Here is a 13,764-nt window from a genome sequence, read left to right as displayed (position 1 = left end):
GTTCTTTGTCATGTGTTTTTAATGTTATGCAGACTTCTCATGTGAATATTTTATTCCATTATATATTGATACAGCGTCAGTTAATTTTTATAACTTTATAAAAGGAAATACACTTTTTCATAATTTTTTTATTGAATACATATGTGTAAAATAACAAAAGTGAAAGATGTGAGAACAATGTCTATCAAAAAACAATGGTAAATGCATTTAACTAGCACACTAATACAAGGTTTTTAACACAATACATTGATCATACATTGTTCTTCTCTCTCTTGTTAAATTAATCTTAGTCTGAATGAATCTATTAACTTTTTACATTTAAGATTTTTCATTTAAAGATTTACCAATGTTGTTTCTTGTCCTAGTGTGTGTATATAAACATAGGGTACTCCAGTTTCTGCATTACATCTTGCCTGAAGAAGGGGCCTGAGTTGCCTCGAAAGCTTGCATGTTGTAATCTTTTTAGTTAGCCAATAAAAGGTGTAATTTTGCTTGGCTTTTCTCTACATTCATAATTGCTAACACAGTACAACACCCTAGTACTACAGACATACAAGACACCGAAATGTACCGCTACGGAATTGAAGACACGTTGGAAGAAACTGGCACACATGGACAGCGACATCTTCTTCTTAACGAAATGCAAAAAGGAAAATCTTATCCCGAAAGACATCATGATAAGGAATCCAACCATACACACTTATAATACTCGGTTTGCAGAACAACTTTGTTTTAGGACATCTGCAAGGATAAGAACCCACTTAATGCAAATTTTCTACAACATCAAGAACACGCAAAGAGAGATCCAAGACCTCATCCTGCTCCTTGGAAATGACTGGCAGGAGATGGTAAAGGAGCTCCATCGCTATTACAAAAGATTCCAGAAACTCCTTATTGTCAACAAAAGAAAAAGCTGCATCGATTATGAGAGAAAGCTGGACACTTAATAGCATAAAACAAAGAGCAACAGACTTGCATTGTTAATCTCTCCTCATACACACCAAATGAAGGAGAGATTTCAGTACTCACAAAGGAACTCTCATATTGTCCTGCAAAGCCCATTGACAACATCAGACTCAGGAGTGATATGGAAAAATTCTTCAGAAAACTCAGCCTAGAAGAATTTTTCCACAAGAAAGAAAATTGTAACACACAGGAACCAACAACAAGCAGTTACAACAACCCCACCAGTAAATCCACATGGACACCAGAAGCTGGCAGAAACTCCACCCTGGATAATTATATAGACTGCTTCCGACAGAGAGTGAAAACAGGGATCTTAAATAGGCAGCAAAATCGGATAGAAAACATTACTGGGGATGAGCGGAGAGCCATACATTCACTAAGGGAAAATACAGAAATCATTATCAAACCAGCAGACAATGGGGGTGCTTCAGTCATCATGAACGCATCAGATTATATACAGGAGGCACAAAGACAAATGTCCAATACTATGCATTATTACAAACTGCAAGAAGACCCAACATATCTCTGCAAAAAGGAACTAAAAAAGATAGTAAGTAGCTTTCCTCTTGACATCAGGGATCATGTAAACAGCTTAATTCCTGAGAACCCCAAAATGGGTTACTTCTACATGCTTCCTAAAAACCACAAAGAAGGGAACCCAGGAAGGCCTATAATCTCAGGAATTGGCTCCCTTACAGAAAAGGTTTCAGGTTGGGTGGAGCACATCCTTAAACCCCTCGCCCGCAACACAACCAGCTACAATCCAGGACAACACTGACTTCTTAAAAAACTGTCTGCTTTAGGCCTCTTACCTGAGGGAACCTTACTTGCCACAATGGATGCTGAAGCACTTTATACAAACATCCCCCATGATGATGGCATATTGGCATGTGAAACGTACCTCAGACAACATGATTTACCCACAAAGTCAGTAGTAGAAATGATAAAATTCACTCTGACACATAATCTATTCTCTTTTGGATAAGATTACTACTTGCAACAAATGGGGATTGCAATGGGCTGTTGGTTTACACCTCACTATGCAAACCTATTTATGGCAAAATTGGAGGAAGATTTCATGTCAATGTGCATCTTAAAACCAATGTTGTATCTCCGTTACATAGATGACATCTTCATAATCTGGACTGCCAGTAAGAAGGACCTCCTCCATTTTCATAATGAATATGATTCTTTTCACCCCAATATAAAGCTGAAGCTGAATTACTCAAAAACAGAAGTCAACTTCCTTGACACCATCGTTCAACTGAAAGACAACACCCTAGTAACTTCTGTTTTTCATAAACCAACAGGCAGACGAACCTACCTAAGAAGTGATAGCTTTCACCCCAAGCATATAAGGTGCTCCATTATTTTCAGCCAAGAAATACGGTACAATCGTATTTGCTCAGACCCAACAGACCGGGATCAACAACTACAGGAGCTCAGACAAGATTTCATCACACAAGGTTATACCCCCAAAACGACAGACACTCAAATAAGAAGAGGTACTGCCATACCCAGAAACAACCTTCTGGAATACAAAAACAAAGACAATAAGAACCGCATCCCCCTTGTTGTCACCTACAACCCACATCTTGAAACACTTCGAAAAATTATAAAAGGACTTCAGCCAGTGCTAAACAACGACCAAACACTGAAAAATGTATTTCCTGAACCTCCCCTCCTGGCCTACAGACAACCACCAAACCTTCAGCAATTAATTGTCCAAAGTTCCTAAATGAACCGACAGAAAATGGCACATCTCCCTGCCTACAGAAAAGATGTAAAACATGTACCCACATTTACAATACAGACGGTATTGTTATACCACACTGCCGACTTGAACATCACATAAAGGGATCATTTTCCTGCAGAACATCTAATGTGATCTACCTAATTCTCTGCATGAAATGTCCTGACACTGCACTCTGTGTGGGAGAAACTGGACCAACACTCCGCCAGAGAATGAATTTACACAGGGTCCACATTAAACATGGCAACACAGATGTTCCTGTAGTGGCCTACTACAACAGCCATGGACACTGTGAGAGGGACTTTAACGTCACGGTGCTTATGGGTAACTTCAAAACAAAGCAAGACCGAAAAGAATGGGAAGTTAAACTCATGTTAAAATTTAATACATTACAACATGGCTTGAATAGAGACGAGTTTTATGGCCAGGTATGAGGACTGTTTGTATCTACAGACCCATATTGTTTTGAAAAACTCATCATAAACTTCAAAGGACTTTGTTGGACAGTTATCTTATCCAAAGATCTTGACAATACATTGTTCTTCTCTCTCTTGTTAAATTAATCTTTGTCTGAATGAATCTATTAACTTTTTACATTTAAGATTTTTCATTTAAAGATTTACCAATGTTGTTTCTTGTCCTAGAGTGTGTATATAAACATAGGGTACTCCAGTTTCTGTATTACATCTTGCCTGAAGAAGGAGCCTGAGTTGCCTTGAAAGGCTGCATATTGTAATCTTTTATAGTTAGCCAATAAAAGGTGTCATTTTGCTTGGCTTTTCTCTACAACACAATAAAAGTAAATTATTAAATTTGTGAAAAAATCGGGCAATGCTTCTTTAGCTTTACAATAAAATCGTATTTTCAAAAAGATACTATTCAGAGTCAAAGAGTTATTATCCAGCAAAATGCCATAAACATCTTGTTATATTTAAATTGATATTTTTTCTAATCAGTCCCTTAACATTTGTTCAGAAATAACGTTTCTATACCACCTTTCCTTACAAGTATAGCTGAAATTGCTCTACAAAAATACAGTTAGAAAGAAAATTGTGTTTTAAAAGTAAATAAGCAAATGGAGATGTTCTTGCCCTTTTTAATAAATATACAGAATAGTCAAATGGCCAGGGAGAAAGATAAACTTGCAGCCATCAAGGGTGCTGTAGATAATAAACCTCTGGGGGTCACAGGCCAAAGCCTGCTCAGCCCGCTCTGCACATCCCAGCATACAAATTAATGTGGCTATCTCAGTCCAATCACAATTCCATTTCAGGATATCTTTTGAACTTTTCTTCTCTCCAGCATCACAGACAGTCAGATAGTAGTAGCAATAAACTAAAAAAAGAAAACAGAAAAAAACAGCAGAGGTTACTGGCCAGTGCAAATCTTACAAACTGTATACAGTGCCTTTTATAAGCTATTACAACTGATGTAAGTAATTATAAAAAAGCCAAATTAGAAAAGTTGGCTTGTTGAAGTTTTTTAAAATGCTTGACATGTGTAGCCTGGCACTTTTCCATTGGCAAAGCATTCCAGATTTTTGTTGCATAACTACAGAAAGCTGTTTTGACATTTTTTATGCTTGATCTTGGAATAAAAAGCAAAATAATGTTAAAGGAGCTATGAATAAAATGAGAAATGTAGGGGGATAGGCACTCCAAAATACAGCCATGGTATACAATGCTCAAAAGCATTATGAATAATTAATAGGAAATCAGTCATACATGAGACAGGCAATCAGTGCAATGAGACTGAGACAGTCTTCAGAAATTTGGGAAAAAAACAATAATGAAAAGAAAAAATCAGGCATATACCTGATTTGATATTTGATTATTTGCCAAATGTACAGTAGATTCGGACCAGGGATTTAGATGGAGGATTCTGGAGGGGCTGGGCAACAGGGCCACCCATTATTTCAACATAGCACACATCTGTCCTTCCTTCTACTTTCACTGCTGCCCCATAATATGACTGGACTATTCCACCTCACTATAACTGTTAAAAAGATAAAGACAATTGGTAAATGATGCTCACACACTTAGTTCAAACAATAGTAAAGCATAGCCTTACTTCTTGTTCTGCCTCCTTTCTTGGTACATCCGTACAGCATTACCAAAGTAAACCATCAAAACAGAATAAAGTCAAACTAATAATGTCATTTTTATATGTTACTGTGGTTTGTTGTTGGATTTTGAAAGAAGCCAGACTTAACTGTCATTATATCACATCACTTTTGTTCTTCCATATTACATACTAGGTGTCCCCCACAGCAGTGCCCACGTAGTGAAACAGGACAAATTTTAAAAGTCAGTAGATGTTGGCACTGTATCTGATCATGTACAGGTCTGACAGGAAAGCGTCCCCCGTGTGGGGAGAAAACCATATGGCTGTGAAATCTCTGGCAATCAGCAGCTACCGTCTAAAACACACGTAGCTCTGATCTCTCTCAAACATGTCAAACTTTACTCCTTAACAATCTGTAGATTATAATATCTGTTGAACAAACAGGTATTGCTAGCTAAGCAGAGGCAAGGTACGCTCCAAAACGTGGCAAGAGATAGACTGACTCGAACAGAGGCTGGTGCGTGAGTGATGAGGGCCTGGCCACCCTCACCTCGGTCCGCAGTGTCTCTTTCAGATTTGCGCAAAGAAATCGGTACCACAATCGAAACTATAATACTTAGCTCAATGAGAGAAGTCACAAATTCAACCGGAATGTTCAAGTAAATTAAAGAAAAAACCCTATGTAAATCTGTTACGTCGTTCTCTTGTGGAAAACAGACAGACATACAGACGTTGGATTTTATATATATATACATAGAATATAGAACATAGATATAGGTATAGATAATGCATATACAATAGACATTGTGTTTCATTCTCTGTATATCTCAACTTCTAATGAGATGTGCTCCAGTGTCGTTACTTACATGCAGACATCTTAGTTTTTCTCTATTATTTCTTCTGTTTCTCTCCTCTAGTTTTGTTTAGTTTAAAATCAAGTCTTGGCTCTTTCAAAATCAATCAAGAAAGCACAATAACTTAAGATAAATGTTATTTTGCAACATGGAACAACATCCCCATTTTGTGATTGTTGGTATTGATGTGCCTCAGTCACTATGTTTGTGAGAATTCAAACACTGAGGCTTTCCTGTCTAAAACTGAAAAGCCAGTCATCGTTACTGGACAGAATATGCATACACAGATCACAGTATCCAAGCCAGCAAAATATTACAGATCAAGTAATAAATATGGGGAGTCTTAGCAGGAATTATACACAAATTACTTATTGTATAAAACTGAAAGTCTCAGTTGTCTTACCTCTAGAAACTGCACATCTAAGATGAAATGCACATCCCCTCAAACTGAGAATCTTAAAAGCACAATAAAGAGACATTCAGTTGTGTCTCAGAGTTCGGGAACACAGGCATCTGTTCAGCCACTTGGAGGGCTGATTACAACCACACACCCTGTAGGGTCAAGAAAGAAATACAATAAAGGGGCGCTGATTTTCTAACTGTAGCAATAAGAAGTGTGTTATTACTAATTAGCAACCCCTCTCCATTATATTACAGTTAAATTTATGTACTGTATGTACCCCTCCTAAACCAACAGCTTAAATGATATGTTCATGACATGTCACAACAGCAGGTGCCCAGCCATGTCACTGTTCCACGTCTGACACACACCACACTTTACTGATGGCTTTGAAGGGCACACTTTACACCAGTAAATCAGTAGTATCAGACATGCACCCCTAATTCTATTCATAGTTCGACCCCTTGATTACATTGTTTTGCTTAACTTAAGGACAAAAGATCTGGGCAAATGTTGAAAAAAACATACCAGCAAATGCTAATATGGTGTTACGAAAAAAATTACATTTATCCATTAATCTGTTAACCCTAATATGGAGTAATTAAATTCTAATAAATTAGAATTAACAGTGATCAGCAGATCATTAATGACTCTGGTTAAAGCAGTTTCCCTTGAATGATGAAACCGAAAGCTGGATTTGTCAAAAAGACTATTGTCAGACAAGCTGACATTAAATTGATCAGCGACAGCCCTTTCACGTAATTCTGACATAAAAGAAAGTTTGGAAATTGATTAATAATTATTCAAAATCTGTGGATTCAAGTTAGGTTTTTAAGCAATAGTTTAATAATGGCAGGATAAAAAGCTGAGGGCACATAGCCAAAGGAACATAACTTACTGATAATATTAAGAGCAGGACTAATTAAAACAGGAGATGAAATGATATTGTGCCAGCTTATTCAAATGGTGGCCCGTAAGCAACATGCTGCCCAGAAGCAACATCCGAGTAGGCCAGCCTGTGGTCCTGCCATAAATGTAGAGAAAAACTGAGAAACACATTTTTTGCAAGTCTTCTTAAATTCCAACCTAAAATCCTACAGTAGTACAGACCATAAATTCAACACACCACATAGCCTAGCAACAGTCAGCCCACAGAGGACATAGTAGTACCATTGCTGTCTCACAGTAAGGTGATCATGGATTTGCATCCTGCTTCTTGCAGTAGTGAGAAAAAAAACTATATAATTATAAAGAATTATTATCTATGCATATAAAAGGCAAAGCCCTAACTGACTCATTACTAATTCTCCCACTTTCCATATAGGTGGGAAGCTGAAATTTCGTGTGTTCATTCCTTGCAGTGTACTTACAAAAGTTAGGAATGTTTCATGTCTTATTGCAACACCAAAAGGGGGGAAATGGGTGTACCCCTCCTCACTATTTCTGTGACTTCCAATATACGTAGGAAGCCCAAATTTCCCATCCTCATCCTGTACACTGTACTTAAAGACGTTAAGTATGTCTCATTTTGCGCTGTGCCCGAAACGAACTTTTGAAAATAATGTCTTCTTTTTGGCGGTTCTCACCATTATGCCGTAAGAAACATTCAGAATTTGACCTCTCCTTTTGGTGGTTTCATTCCTTATTTCTATTAACAGAGGATTTATTTCATGGCAGAGATGCCCCGGTCACCCTTCCTTTTTCCGCATGGCCACTGTCCGCGCACCTACCATGTGGTTGGCTCCCTGCCTATATACATTAACGACATCCCACGCTCATGTGTCTCCTCACTCTCTTCCTTACTATCCTCAGCTGTTCGTCATGCTCAGTGCTCCCTTCTTCTTTACTCCACCTTCATGCCTGTTATTGTTTGCCTTGCTTCATGTCTTCCTGCTGGTGACTCCTGTCTTTTCATTTACTTCACTGCTTCAATCCTGTTATTGTTGGCCTTGCTTCACATCTTCCTACTGGTGACTCCTGCATTTTCGTTTACTCCACCACTTCAAGGCTGTCATTGTTGGGCTTCCTTACTTGCTCACGTACGTCTTCCTGGTGTCGACTTCTGCTTTTCATTCCCTGCTCCACCACTTCTAACCTTCCTTCGTACTTTCTTTCTCAATGGGTGCAAGCTTATCCCGAATAACACGTCTATTCTGGTGATCACCGTCAATCACAATTTCACCGACCCGTACCCAGTAGTTTCCATGCCCCGAGATTGCGCCTGCCAGCCTTGTCTGAAGTCTTCATATCTATGGCCTAGGACCAACGTCTACTTGAACTGCGACAAAAAAGCTGGAGAGCTGTCCTCATCAAAATTGGTAATGGCAATTTAATTGAACAGAACTGTAAAATCAATGTTCCTAACAATCTCTGCCTCCTGGAGAATACCTTACAAACCCTTATTGAAAATGTTTACCCTAACCTATGAAATCTGCATGAAAATGACATCTCATGGTTGAGGGAGAGAGCTATTCTAACACCAAAAAAATGACATGACTCCAGATATAAACACATTTTACTTCACCAACTAACTTCCGAAACAAAAACATATAAATCTGTCAACTCTGTTGTAGAACTAGAAGATGCAGTGCACTATCCTGTAGAGTTTCTTCACACTCTTACTCCTCAGGGCATACCTCTGCATACTCTGCTTTTGAAGGTCGGTGCACCAATTATGTTACTACGAAACTAACAACCACCAAAACTTTGTAACGGCACCAGGCTTCAGATCAGATCTCTGTACAAGAACCTCATTGAGGCAACGGTCTTCACAGAAACTGCCTCAGGGGAGACTGTATTTATCCTCGCACCCCTCTCATACCCTCTGACCTCCCATTCCAATTCTAACCCCTCCAATTTCCAATACAGGTCTGCTTCGCTATGACAATAAATAAGTCACAGGGCCAGACTCTAAAAAAGGTTGGCATTGACTTGACACAAGACTGCTTCTCACATGGCGAAATGTACGTTGCATGCTCAAAAGTAAGCTCAGCTGACAGCTTGGTCATTTTACAGCCCGAGGGCAGAACTGCAAACATCGTTTACAAAGAGATCCTTACATTCTAAAAATGTGCATTTCTGATACAGAACATTTACAATCATAAATTAAACTATTTACAATCATCAAATTCACTCTCAATACTAAAATAAGCCTATGACAATTACAATGACAATCATGTTACATTATTTTTTAAATGTTTTCTTTTCTTTTACATAACTTCTTTAACACACTACTTCACTGCGAAGCACGATATTTTGCTAGTCACTTATTAAAATGCAGCACATTGTTGTATGTCTAGAAGTAGTGGTAGTAGTCTATGATACTGTGACAACCTGTCGAATAAGATGCACAGGAGCTGCTTCTCTGGGTGAATCTTCAAAATGCCAACTGGCTTTTTATTTGGTGTGCTGGGATATAAACGGTGCCCTACTGCAACTTGTCTGGGTCACGGGTACACCTCCACAACAAACAAAAAAAAAAAAGGTAGCCTTTCACTTCTCTGCCTCTTCTCTCTAGGTAGGCGCCCTGAGACCTCACAAAGTGCTTTCCAACAAGACTCCACCCCTGATAGACTATGCAGTAGCAAGATACATAACAATATCAACATAATGCGGGATGTGTAACAAAGCCATGCTGAATCACACATGTCATGATTTAAAACAAACCTATGTTACCTCAGTGTGCAGTAGACGTTGCATGCATGTGTGTTAGTTACAGTTATCACTTGTTATGGATTTATGCACTGAAAGCATTGATAGTTATTTTTAATTCTGTTAAATGCACTTTGTGATGTGCCTGGGTCAGATCTGACAAAATTTAAAAGGTAAATAATGTGTAAAAATTACTTGTTTTTCAATACATTCCATTATGTTGGTTTAAGATTTGTCATTACCTGTTGCTTACTAGCCACTGAAAATGTCTGGCTTTTATGACCTGCTTTAGATCTATTCAGTAAACTAAGCTTGTTTTCTTGTTATAAGAGGAGCAACAGATTTAAACAATTTAAGCAATGCACTATTCAGATTATCTGTGAGATTATCAAGGGTGTCACAATACTACACGCATCAAGAATAACAGGTAGATGCTCATTCAGTAAAGACTTGTCATTATTGTTAATATGGCGAGAAGTATATGTACCAGTGTGGTGTTAAGGGTCCACAGCTCACTGAGCACAGGCCATTTTTAAATAAGTAATCGATGTGCTCGCGGCTTAGCGAGGGGACGTTGGGCCATAGTGGGCCGCGGGACGATCCGTAGGGTGGGCGTTTCTCACCTAGTGCACAGGTGAGGAACTGCCCACATTCATGATTGTCCCGTGGCTAATGCTGCAGCTGCGGTGGCCCTCGTCATTTTAAAAAGAAGCGCGAGTCGGTTTTAAAAGGAAAACGATCGGAGAGAAAAAGGAAAGGAGAGGACGGAGGTTACCGGGAGCAGGAGAGGAAGCAGGCGGTGTGTGAGTGTGGTGATCGAGCGCTCGTGGACAGCTGCGTGGAAGCTGGGTGTTAGGCCAACACCCAGGTGTTTGTGTTGATGTCGCTCCCGCTGAGCGATCAGGTAGCAGGAGTGACCAGGGAAGGCGACTGGCCGCAGAGAGGCCATGGAAAGGCAGCGGAAGTCGGGAGACTTGGTGCTGGAATCCCCAACGTGGGCGACCTGGCCGATGGTTGGAAACCAAGTTCTCCGAGACTGGGATGAGTGCCATACCGAAGCCAGGGATCGGGTGGTCTCCAGTCTCATGCGTGTGTTTCAGGAGGGCAGCTGCAGAGAGCGTCTTGCCTGCTGCTTGGCCCAAACGGGATAAGCAGGTGAGACGCTAACAAACGCTAATAAACGATGCACCGGATTTGTTTGTTGTTTTAAGACTGCTTCCTAGAGAAGATTTTAACCTCTGGTTTTAAGGATTGTTTTTTTCTATTTATTGGTTTTACTCCCACGTTCTTTTATGGATTATTTATTTAATGAAGAACTGTGAAGACCTGCACTATTTATGGAACACTGTTTTTGTTGACTGTTTTAATAAAAGCACTTTTGTACTTTCAACCATCCCCTTGTTCAGATGCTCAATTTGCCTCCATTGACTAGCTCACTCGGTAACATTATCGACGGTGTTGGGTTCAAGTGCTTCCAACAGCAATGGGAGTGTGGAGCCAGAACCCACATCGTCACAACCAGGCTTAACACACTTACCGTAGATCCCGGAATATAAGCCGAGAATTTCGTCCTAGATTTTTGGCTTGGAGTTTGGGGGTCGGCTTAAACAACGAGTATCGTTTCAGATTCAAGATTTCCAGCGCAATGCCAGTTTTGCCGATGAATACGGAAGTAAATAATGACGAAACCACAGAGCCATCTTTCAGATGAAGAAGTAACTTTGCATGCCGGTACTTTAAATTAAATAAAGAATAAAAAAAAAAAAGTGTTTGTTGTTGATTTTATTAAAATTTATAATAAATTATCGGGAAGTTTAAAATAAAAATTTTTGTTTTGATTTACGACCAACATCTTGTGTTACGACTAGGGATGCACCGATACCACTTTTTTGGAAAACGAGTACGAGTACGACTACTTGCATTTCAGTACTCGCCGATACTGAGTACTTAATAAAAACATGATTTAAATTTACAGGTAACAGCTTTAGTCATATAATTTAACAAAAAAAACAAGGGACTAGTTTGGAATTAAGAACATTTATTTAAAATGAAAAGCATGTTGTATGCAACATATTACAGAATAAATAATTATTAAAAAAAATGTAAACAGTGACAGTGAAACTCAAGTATTTTTTTCAGTTTGTTGTAAACTCTGCCGATTTGGACAACACAAGGGGCATTAATAAACATCTTTGCTATTTAGTGCACAATATTTGAATAAACTAACAACATCCACCAACATAGAACTGTGGCAGTCAGTGCAACTGTGGTAGGTATTAACATCAAGTCTAAGACGACTCACTTAATGGAGCCTATTTAGAAAAAGTGAGTGGCAGGTTTTTTTTTTAAGAAAAGTAGCTTTGCTGCATTATCAGCAGTCAGCCTGTTTCTGTTTTCATCTATAATGTGTGACACTGAGCTAAAAAGCCTTTCACTTTCCACACTGCTACATGGGGCTGAGAGGTATTTCTGGGCCATTTTAGCCAAAGTGGGGAACCTGATTTTGTTGACACCCCAGTACTTCAGAGGACTGTCTTCACGAGGGCTTGGGGCCTCTCTGAGGTATGTGTCGAGCTCAATGGCAGCACCTGCTGCCAGCGGCTGTGCTGCCTGGGGCTGCTCCTTAGCGATTTCTTCAAATACAGTGTCCAGACTGCTGCTAGTGCTGGCCTGGGCCTTGAGGAACAGTTTAGCAGGAGGTTCTGCTGCTTTTGCCCAACTCCCCTCTGCTTCAGCTCTGGACATCATCTGCAGCTCCTGCTTCAGGTGCAGCTTGGCCACCGGAGCAGTGATGTTGGAGAAGAAGCGATCTTTATACCTGAACAAAATTCATGAATGTATTAATATGTGGAAAAATAGGACTGATTTTAGTTTCCCCTAAACCACTGTCACAAATGCCAGCCATTTGGCTTTCTGGTAGTAATAAGGGAAATATACTTCATATTATATATATATTGCATACATTTGTATTTGTGTATTTTAGTTACAAAAATATAATATAATATTTCAGATGGAAATTAATCTTACATTTAGTACTGTAGTTTATCATTGAATGCCTATAGCACACAGACTTTACCTTGGGTCAAGTATGGTGGAGATGAAGTACAGTGGTTTGGTCTCGACGTCACTGAAGCGCTTCTTGACAGCTGCCAGTAAGGTTGCTTTCATTGTCTTGACGCCGTGGTCCTCGTCTGTTTCTCTGTTTAGAAGTCTCACTAGCACAGTCACAGCTGGGATGACATCAGAGGCTAGTTCGTCGTAGCTGCTCACTTTTTTAGTTAGTTCCTCAAAGGGGGCGAGGATGGCAACAGTCTTCTCCATAAGAGCCCATTGGTGAGCGGTAATATAGTCAGGGAGTTCATGCTCGGACACATACAACCCCAGCACTCGCTTTTGCTCAATGAGGGACTGGAGCATGTAATACGTGCTGTTCCAGCGCGTCTGTACGTCCTGCTGCAGTCTCTTTATTGGCTGGTTGAGCTGTCCCTGAATGTCCTCGAGGCGGGAGTAGGCTAAGGCGGAATGTTTAAAATGCCCAACTATTTTCTGCCCCACTGCTATAGCATCAGCTATGCTACTCTGTGCTAATAAGCCCTCGTGAACAGCCAGTTGGAGCGTGTGTGCGACACACGGCAGACTTGGGAGCCCTGCGTCATTCATGGCTTTAATCATGTTTTTGGCATTGTCACGAAGCACAACATGTACTCATGTTTTAGGTATACCCCATGTCTGGAGCATTTCCTCAAACACATGCGCTATAGCCTGGCTGGTGTGCGAGCTGCGGAATTGTTTCGCATGTAATATGGCTCGTTGCGGCGTGAAACTCTCATCTATCCACTGGGAGGTTTGGCTAATTAGCAACATGGGGCTAACACTGCTTGTCCAAATATCCGTGGTGAAACTAAACGCAGAGGAGGCTTGCAGTAGGCTGTGGATATGTTTTTTCACGGAGTCGTGTAGTTTAGGCAGCTCCGTGTCAGTCATGTAGCGGTGGCTTGGGACATCATATCTGGGCTCCAGAACATGGAGGAGACGCAGCAATCCCATATTTTCTACCTCCGAGAGTGGCTGGTCAC

The sequence above is a fragment of the Polypterus senegalus genome, chromosome 10, assembly GCF_016835505.1.
Source record: "Polypterus senegalus isolate Bchr_013 chromosome 10, ASM1683550v1, whole genome shotgun sequence".
In the NCBI taxonomy this organism is placed as follows: Eukaryota; Metazoa; Chordata; class Cladistia; order Polypteriformes; family Polypteridae; genus Polypterus; species Polypterus senegalus.
Note: the sequence above shows the minus strand (reverse complement) of the source record.